Source organism: Apium graveolens, chromosome 11 (assembly GCF_009905375.1).
Source record: "Apium graveolens cultivar Ventura chromosome 11, ASM990537v1, whole genome shotgun sequence".
Classification (NCBI taxonomy): Eukaryota; Viridiplantae; Streptophyta; class Magnoliopsida; order Apiales; family Apiaceae; genus Apium; species Apium graveolens.
Window position 1 is genome coordinate 150,019,642 of NC_133657.1, and position 10,879 is coordinate 150,030,520.

The following is a 10,879-nucleotide window of genomic DNA, read 5'->3' on the forward strand; positions in this document are numbered from 1 at the left end:
TGGTCCATTATTATTTAAGTATTTAAGAATTTCATAAATAATCAAATTAAAAAGAACATGTAATAATTTTTACACTAATATGAGAATTATGAGATATACTATTAAATAGTTTAAAGAATGGAAACTATGTAATTCTCTCAAGAATTTTTAGTTGTATTTCGATATTCTTTAGCTATTTTTTAAATATTTATAATAATTTTTAGACTATGCCAGCTATTTCTTATAAACTACATAAAATCTTTATATTTTTAAAATATAAAGTAGTTCAATTTTTTTTCATATTTTGTAGAGTGAACTTGGCTATATATTACAAATAACATTGATTTATCAATATATATATGTATATATATGACATGCAACCCATTTAGTAAGTCATAAGTTTATATTTTCTTACAATAACACACGATATAATTTGCTCACCAAATTGTTTTATTTAAACAAAATTGATATTGAGATATGTTATGTTTTAATATGATAAATCAATAATTGTACATTTATCTTATCATAAAATGGTCAAATATTAAAATACTTGTAATTTCAACTTATGAAAGGAATGAAAGAAAAGGAGTAACAAAAAATAATAAAAAATCTATAAAAAAGTATAAGTTTAAAAAACAAATATTTAGAAATTTGTAACACAATGAGAGCATAAATGGGCAAATGATTATCTTACAACTTATAATTGTAACACCTTTCATTTTTATATAGAATAAAATAAAAAATTCATTTGTCTCTAACATTTGTACATATGAAAATAAATATTAGAGTTCTTATTTTGCAATTTAATAATTTTAGAACAAGTTTTAAACATTTGTGAATGCTTGTCAATTTTTTTATTGACATTTTTAAGATAACAATTATTATAAAATTCGATATATTTCTTAAAATTCGATAACATTTATAAATAAAATAATTTATAAAATTCTCAACTGTTAAATAAAGTTTTTGATTTGATTCAATTATTAGTAGTACATCTTTATTTTTTGAAAAGAAAAATGATATGAAAAAAGTTATTTAAAATAAATTGTAATAGTATAAAGGATGAGGAGATTAACATGGTTAATTTGGGATTGATAGTTAATCGGTAAAAAGTTCTAGACACAGGCCGGCCCATTAAGAGAAGGTTGCGGACACACTCAATGATCTCAAGGGTCTAGACATTTTTTCTCTGCTCTAACCCTAACCCTACATTGCCATTACAATGGTTCATATATAAGTTGATGGAAAACATGTTGATGGAGAACTTGCCGCGTAGATAATGAAGAAGAAATCTATAAGTCACGCACAAATTTAGGATAGACACAAATATTTTTACTATTTTCGGTTAAAAACTTATTGCTTATGAACAAAAAGAAGGAAAATATATCATCGAAGAAATAATCTGTGTAAATTATAGGTTGCATTTTCAGTTTTCCTATCAAGATAATTCTCTCTAAAATGAACGCTCTAAAAATAATTTCCTAAAAGATGCTATTGCTACTACTTGGTTTATACTTCACTAAGTTACAATCCTTTCTTGACAAAATAGCACAATCTTATAGATCCAGCAAAATTACTTGTACATTCTTTCTCGTGAGTCTCGACAAATTAGGCTGAATTTTTTCGTGATATAATTCTTTGAAAATCCCTATAATTTGACATGCATTGAAATAGAATGTTTATTCTTCTTCAGAATCTAGATTAGGTCACATGCAAATTATGTCTTAATTCCCATTTGCCTTGCCGAGATTCTAATCAACCGATGTACTTTGTCAAAATCCTTGTCGAGATTCTAATCAACCCATTTACTGTGTCAAAATTAGGATTTGACCATTATCAAGTCATTGTCAATTGCTATTCGAATTTTCTTAGCCATTGAGAGTGATTGATTACCATTAATGGATTGATGTCGTTAGCCATTAATCTGTAAATTCACTTAGTCAGAATTACATGGTATCATATGTTTATAATGAGCTACACTATTCTAGTTTATGTATCAAGTCAACATGACTTTTGATTGAATAACCACAACTATAATTGTGACAACCCGAGTAAAATCCTGAGATTTTTAAAAAAACCGGATCAAGCCCCGTTTCCGAGTCTGAAATAAGTGGAAGACTACTGGCCCAAATGCAACGAACGTGGATAAGAATAAGCCCACCACAGGCCCCCAAATGATCATGATTTTTTTGTTCATAGATTAGTAACATTTTTCCTTATATACAGAATAAATGTCCCAAATCTCCTCGATGTAGGAATCGGGTGTTCAAACTCCCCTACTTAAACTCATGATGTCCTTTTCAGATCATGATTGTTCCTATCTAGCAATTAATTATGAGATTATATCAGCTGGCTTCGTGTCCCCGCCTCCAGATCTCTATCTATTGAAGGAGAATACCACCAGCCTTCGTATCCGTAGCTCTGGAAACTTGACGAATCAAACTTTCGTGAGTTAGCTCTGATACCAAAAGTGATAACCTGGGTCAAATCTGGATCATTTTTCAAAAACTGGTTCAAGTCCTGATTTTGTGTCGAAAATAAGTCGAATACTACTGGCCCAAATGCAGTCGACATGGGTAAACAACAAGCCAACCATAGGGTTAGTACACATAGTAATAATATTTTGCCTAATATATAGAAGAAAAATCTTAAATATCTTTAATGTGAGACCAGGGTGTTACACTAAATACTATGGAAATCTCATAAAAAATGTTACAGAAACCTCCTCAGTTAATGGGCTACCCTTTTACCGGCTATCCCTTAGGATGGTTAGCCATTGAAGGCTATAAAATTTAATTAACATAATTATTCAATGACGTTTTCTTATAATCATGAATTTGTCCTGATTCCTAATAATCTTCCTAATTTATGACTGATAGAATAACTGTTAGGTCACACACACTGTAGAAGGGGGTTGGATACAATGTATAGCACAATCAAATCGAATTCAAAGAACACAAGTAATAGAAAACAAACTTTATTAAACTATGTTACAATGTAGAAATGTCCTCTCTCAGTGATGATTAAAATATCACGAGAGCTGCTAGGGTTACAATGAATAATATTCTCGATAATGATAACACTTATAGTGTAAACCCTATGTATATGTTTATATATAACACAGTTACAAGATAATCGCTAATTGATATGGAATATAATTCTGCTTCTCAAAATATATTAATCAGTTATCTTTTCTTCCAAGTATTCTATTCTTCATAGAATTCCATTTTCATGCATATCTCTTCTTGCGTTTGTCTTGATCTTCTTTCCTTTCAATCAGCCGCCTTCTTTATCTAAAAGTTTGCTTTAAGTCCTGATATTATCTCCTAATAAATATATTCTGAACCTTAAGTACCGATAACTTAAGTTCCGTCTTCAGTATTAGTGCTGATATCCGGTTAAGTACTGATTTGTCTAGTTTAAGTAAAATCTGAGAACTAAACACAAATCATATTAGACATGACATTATCAAATATATCTAACAATCTCCCTCAACTTGTAAATTAGCATAATATACAAGTTCAACAGATATATGATGATGTCAAAAACATTAAGTACAAATGTATGAGAATTTGACTAGATAACTACAACTTACAGTCCTTAAAGCTTTACCAACTTTAACTTCTGATAACAACTTCAACTATATACATATTATAATTTGAGCAGTTGTAGATCTTGACTTGGCTTCACTTTCTGATCTCTTCGATATCAGGAGTTGTTCTGAGATAGTTCTTTAACAAACATCTCTCAGTATATCTGAGTTTATCAATCATCCTCCTTTTAGCATCTTTAAGCTCTGCAGTATCTTGACCAGTTTGGAAGATAGCATATCTGAGATCATTAATTTTTGTTTTTCTCAACTCCTGATCTAGTCTTATGACATAGGCTTTGTCAGCCTCTAGATTGAATTCAAGTCCCTTAATACCAAGATATGTTCTGATCTTTACAGTATTAGGCTTCATATCAACAATATCACCCTTGTGATCTCTATACTTGGGATAGTATGTGCTGTCAGACTTCACAGAATAAAGCTTCTTTTGTCTCTGAATTTGAGTCTTCAAATAATTTGCAGCACTTTCTGTTAATCTGTCCTTCACTGGAAGTAAGAATAAAACATGTTCTAATTCCTCAAAATATTTTAGTGGTATAGCATTTTCCCTTATATGATAAACCCTTCCATCTGTCATGAAATATAATAAGATGTGTTCTTTCAAGAAGGTATGGTAGACCATCTGTACAGATTCTAGTTGATTCAATCTTTCAGGAATTGCTCCAATACCTAATTCACTTAATGAAGTTGGATCATTGGTTGTGTTCTGCACTCTTCTTTCATCAGTTCTATCCAATCCAGATTTATCTCTTGCTTCCTTTCCATTAACCACTCTTGCTTCAAAACCACTTGCTGCAGTCTTCAAAGGTTGAGTCTGTTTGGCTTTAGTGAATCCTGGTAGGAGTAACTTTGAGGATTTAACATGATCAATGTCAGAGGTTTCCTTTGACTTATCTTCTGATATCAAGCCAACTTGAGCTATGTCAGAGGTAGCTTGCTTCATTGTTATATCAGAACTAACTATATCTTGACTCTGAACAACTTGAGGCATGTCAGAGGTTGTCTTAGAAATCTTCCTTGAAGTCAGAGTAAGATTAGCATCTTCATCAGAAATTTCTTCATCCATAGGAGGCACATAAACCTTTACAGGTTCACCAACTTTTTCTTTGCCCTTGGACCTTGGATCTATCTGCAATTGCGATTTGGCTTTAGTTGCCACATGATTTGTCCTTTCTTTTATCACAATGCCTTTAGTCGTAGGAAGTTTCTTTTTAAGAACAGAAGCTTCAGATTTAGAGTTGACTTTTTCTAACTTAAGTCTAGCTTCTTCTTCCATTAGACTCTCAAAGTCCATTCCTGGATTTTCTTTCAGAAATAACTGTCTTGAAATTTCTTCATCAAGTTCCCAAAGTTCATCAGAACTTATCCTTTTACTAGTATCAAAAGTTATTCTTCTCCCAGTATCAGAACTTGTTCTATGACTTGTAGTTCAAGTTCTACTTGATGAGAGACCTCCTCCTTGACCATGACCTCCACCCATTCCAGAGTTTCCTGGGATATTACCATCATCCTTTTTCTTCAGTGTCTATCTGCATTTGGACTTAATCCACTGTCTAAAATGTTGCCTAAAAGGTTAATAGGAAGTAGTTTGTTGGTGGATGTGAATGAACCCTCAGCTTTGCCTCCTCCGAAGAAAAGAAGAACATTTACTAAGGCATCTGAAAGCCCATCCTTGTCCTCCCAACAGGACATGGACTTTGAAATGGCCACTGAACAGTTACTAGAAACATCCTCGCAACAGGATGAATCTATTGAAATTCGCCATAGGGCCATGGCATCCTGTACTGAGTCAAGCACAATTCCATTACTCACAATGGAAGCATACAGACCAGTAGATGATACTCAGGACACGGAGCGAGGAGTGCACATAGAGTCGGTTACTTTCTTTTTGACTATCTCAGCTTTTGAAGGAGCTTGTAGAGGTGCATGTCCAGAAGGACCAGCTGCATCAGCATCTAAATTTGTAGCAGCATTACCAGTAGCATCAATATTTGTAGCATCAGAACTTACATAGTCCACATCTTTAGCATCCTATGATAAAAGAATAGTATGAAAAGCTATGGAGGCTTCAACATCATCCTCTAAGGGCTGATCTCTAACTAAGTTCTGATCAACATCCATATTCTAATGCTCACCTAAAATCTGATCTTCAGTATCTAGATGCAGAGACGGTGTTGTAGGCAATTCTGGATTAAAATCAGCATCAAGAATTGGTGTTGTTGGTGGAGTGACTTGAGTTGGTGGAGCTTCTAGATACAAAACCTGAGGCACTTCCAAGTTATGTATGTCAATTTCATCACTTGGCCCCTGGTTATCGGCATTTACTGGAGATACTGGAGGTGTAGGTATATGAGTAGTTTCTGGCTCATATAGTGGAGAGTGATGAGTGGTATGAAGGTCTGGATCAGCACTAGAAGAATTATGAGCTTCAATAGGGTCTTGTGAGATCAGAGATTCCTGATCCCCTTCCTTAGCTGATACTTCCATTCCTTTACCTGAATCTTCAGGCCTTTTTGCCAATGTTTTGAATCTTTTAGCTTTTAAGGTGACTTTAGGAGCTGTATCATTAGAATTATGCTTTCTAATCCTTTTTAGGGGCCTAGAACTCCCAATATCAACATCCTCCTGAGAAGAGACCTTCTCAGCTTCTCGAACAACAGGTTCTGAGACAGGAACCTGTTCCTCAGCATCTGATTCATCTCGCAGAATGAATATCCTTCTCTTCTGGTGTGTCTGAGGTACTTTCTTAGTCCTCTTAGGTTTGGAAGATGAAGCCTGCACTGTAGGATCTGAAGGTTGAGGTTGAGAAGTTTGTGGTGGTTGAGTAGAGTTGGTAGGTGCTGTTGGATGAGGTTCAGATTGTTGAACATCAGGATATAGTGCAGTGTACTTAACAAGATCATAGGTTAGTAAGGTTTGTTTGACAGATTAAGGAATTAAGAGGGGTCTTAACACAGCCTTCTTATTATCAGTAGATAATAAGTCAGTAAAAGCTCTTTTAGCTATTCTGAATGATGAAATTAATTCATCAGTATTTTAGGGCTTATTATCACAACAGAAACTATAGATAAGCTGACAAAATCTAACAAAATAAAAAGTAGATCTATCTTAATTCATTTTGTCCCCAATAAAACCTAAAACAACACTTGTATAGTCAAAATCAGTTCGATTTATAAGAGCATACCCGATTTGTTGGCTGAATATTGGAATTGCATCAAAATTGGAACATTTGTTTGCAAAAGCTTTAGTTATGCAATCAAAGAAGAAACTCCATTCCCTCCTTATCAAAGATCTCTTCAACTGGCCCAGCCTTGCCAATGTCCTCTCATATCCCAGACTGGCCATCATATTTTGAAGAACTGGATCTTCAACAGTAGAATAGACACAGTTCTCAGGTAGCTGCAGTGCTTGTCCAACCGTAGACAATGTCACAACATACTCATCCTCCCCTGATGAAAAAATAATACTTGGGGACCCTTGAGCACCACCATCATCATATACACCACTTCTCCGGAACTCCAGTACTTGAGTACCAGAGACTGCTTCGGGTTAAGTCAGAGCATACCCAATATCAGAACTAGCAAGAAATTCTGAATGAAGTGAAGTTCAGAGGGTGCTTCTGACTTGCTAAGAATAGAAGAGAAGTTATTAGGAACAAACATAGCTCCATAAAAAATTATGTCATTGGGTGCCATGAGAATTCGTGAGAAAGAAGATTGCCTGTAAGGTGTTTGAGAAAATGTCTTTATGAAAAATCGTCAGGAGATGAGAGAGAATAAAAGTAAAAAGAGAGAGATAAAATATTAAAGTAAATAAAAGATTTTACAATCTTTTCTCTCTTTTACTTATACACGATAGAAAAAGTAACCGTTGAGACACCTGTCAAACATGCAACAGTAAAAGATAATTAATGGGCACAAGTATTCAGTAATCATTACTTATCACATGCAGTTTTTCAAGAAAAAACCGTTCCACTTACCAAGTAATCCCATTAATCAAGGTAGTTGAGTTTTTTTTTCAATTTTAATCTTTTGGCTCAACTTTATCCCAGTTTTGCTCGCATTTGTAATGCGACGGTCATCGGTTCGATTCCGATAGTCGGCTTTTCTCTATTTATTTTCTTCGAGTTTTTACATGATTGAAAATGCCCGTTCCCATTCAATAAATTTTTTATTACTGCCTTACCAATATTCTGTAAAATTATGACCACTTAGAAAATGACCATTAATAAATCAAGTAAACAAATACTGCCACTTCAGAATCAGAACTTGATTTGTATCAGAGCTAAAAAGGTCATCAGAATATGGTTAGTATTAGGATTTAAAATTTTATCAGAATATCAAACGACTTAGAGACAAAATCTTGCATAAATATAAAATTTCATTAATATATTGAGCAAATGCATTTCATGAAATTCAAATTACATGCTTAAAAGTACAAGATTGTCCTAAGCTACAAATCCTAACATCAACAGCTTTAGTCCTAACAGAAGAAGCCAGACAAAGCTGACGGTGAAGAGAAATAGATAGATAACAATTATTTCTTCTTCCTACTCTCAACAAAAAGAACAGCGAGACGAATGATTCGCTCCTACTGTCGAAGAGCTTCTGTCCTTTCTTCTTCTAGACGCTCAAGATGGCGATGATAGTCCATATAGAAGAATAAGAGGTCTGTAAGGACCTCTTGGAGAACTGAGTCCTAGATTTCATCAGGAATAGCAGTGACATGCCATTCCTGCTGCCATTTAGTACACCTCAAATTGATAGTGAATGTGTCATAGTTCAGAACTAAGTTGAAATGAACCATGTTTGTGATGAGAAAAAAAACGAGTTTGAGAGAAAATGAGAGATGTGTTGGCTGGAATGAGGCGTTGGTTTATATAACCAATAGAATATCAAGAGACGCAAGGAAAATTGAATGGTTACAGGTAGAAATAATTGTACCTCGTCTCCCTAGAGTGATGAGAAAAATAACAGCCATTGGAAGTTTAAAACAGGATTTAATGCGCACACGAAACAAGTAAAAATTATTGTGCATAGACGAGTACCACTATCCCAAATTATGTTGACTGTTAATATCTCACACAAACATATTCTGATTTTAAATAAGACTGTTTCAGATTTTAACCACAAATAAGTCAAGTAAAGAACCAGAGTTTAATATCAGAACTTAGACTTCTATCAGAACTTAACAGTCATCAGACCATGATTTCTTACTTCGAAAAGTGAATTCCTATTTTTGTAATTCTTCACACAAGTTGTGATTTCGTTTCTTCAGAACTTAATCATCAGAACTTGTCCTCAGAATTTATGCAACTGACACTTAAACGTTCAACTAAAACAATAGTTATCACTATAGTAATTTTCATCATTCATATGGAGTGTATGTGTGTGCAATAAGCTAAATATCAGATAAAGATTAAAGTCTGATTCACTTCAGTATATATTAGAAATAAGGCATAACTAAGAACTTTGCTCAAAATCTGTCATGATTCTGAAGTCTACTTTAGAATGAGTTCATGCATGAATCCACCTCAACTGTTTTGTGCTCATTTTATGCATCTTTTGAAATTCCATTTTACAGTGGCTTCTCAGTGTAAGTGAGGCATGACTGCTTATTAGAATTTTTGCTATTATCAGAGTATTTCTTTAGTAATCATAGAGTGTGAAAAGTCACCAAGAAAAATATTTATTTTGCTTTTCTGATGCATATTACTTAATACCAGCAATGCACTTGGGTCTTCCCTTCCACAGTTTTTTACTCTAGATCTCAAAGGAGTACCTGATTTTAATTTCTCTTTCTTTTTCTTTTGAAAATTGAGGTTTATCAGCACTTAGTACATCCATCAGATTTACTAACATCAAAACTTAACAGATAAGAAGCACTATTCCAGTTTGTGACTTAGTAATGAGATACACAAATTAAACTTCAACTAAGCTCAGTATCAGAATTTGCTTGTGTTAAGAGATTTCCACATAAACAATTACTTCAAACATGGAATCTTTAGTATATGAAAGACTACTAGGTCAGCATCTAGCATAGTTATCCTCATTTGGATTGAATAATCACAGAAACATTCATATCACTATCAGATTTTAGAAATTCACATCAGACAACAATCAGTACTTAAGCAATTTTCAATTAAGCACAGAATACACAAAGATAGTTATATCTGTAAATACTGATCATAAAGTCTGATGCATCAGAACAAAAACTGAGCAGATTTGGAGAAAAAAACTTGAAACCATTCCAAGTTCATTTACCAATCTTGTAAAAGTAGCTTCACACAGTGGTTTTGTGAAGATATCTGCTAGTTGTTGATCTGTTGGAACAAAGTGCAATTCTACTGTACCTTCATCCATATGTTCCCTTATGAAGTGGTACCTAATGTTGATGTGCTTTGTCACTGAATATTGAAATGGATTTCCTGTCATAGCAATAGCACTTTGATTATCACCGTAAATAGGGATTTTAAAATATGTTAACCCATAATCCAGTAACTGATTCTTCATCCAAAGAATTTGTTCACAACAGCTTCTTGCAGCAATGTATTCTGCTTCTACAGTTGATGTGGAAATTGACTTTTGTTTCTTGCTAAACCAAGAAACCAATCTGCCTCCAAGAAATTGGTAGCTTCCACTTGTGTTTTTCCTGTCAATTTTGCATCCTGCAAAATCTGCATCTGAGTAACCTATTAGTTTAAAATCTGATTCTCTAGGATACCACAATCCCAGATCAGCTGTTCCTTTAAGATACTTGAAAATTCTTTTCACAGCTGTTAAGTGAGATTCTCTTGGATCTGCTTGAAATCTTGAACAAAGACAGGTAACATTCATGATATCAGGTCTACTAGCAGTTAGATAGAGTAGAGAGCCAATCATACCTCTGTAATCAGTAAAATCTACTAATTTACCAGTATCCTTATCCAATTTTGTTGCAGTGGCCATGGGAGTGGATGCACTTGAACAAACTTGCATTCCAAATTTCTTCAGCAAATTTCTGGTGTACTTGGTTTGACAAATAAAAGTGCCTTCTTCATTCTGCTTGACTTGAAGGCCCATAAAATAGCTAAGTTCCCCTATCATACTCATTTGATATCTTGACTATATCAGTTTGGCAAACTTCTTGCAAAGTCTGTCATTTGTAGAACCAAAAATGATATCATCAACACATATCTGCACCAAAAAGTTAGTCATTTCCATGGTTGAGGTAGAACAGAGTTTTGTCTATAGTTCCTCTGTTAAATCCACTTTCCAGAAGAAACTGAGCTAAAGTCTCATACCATGCTCT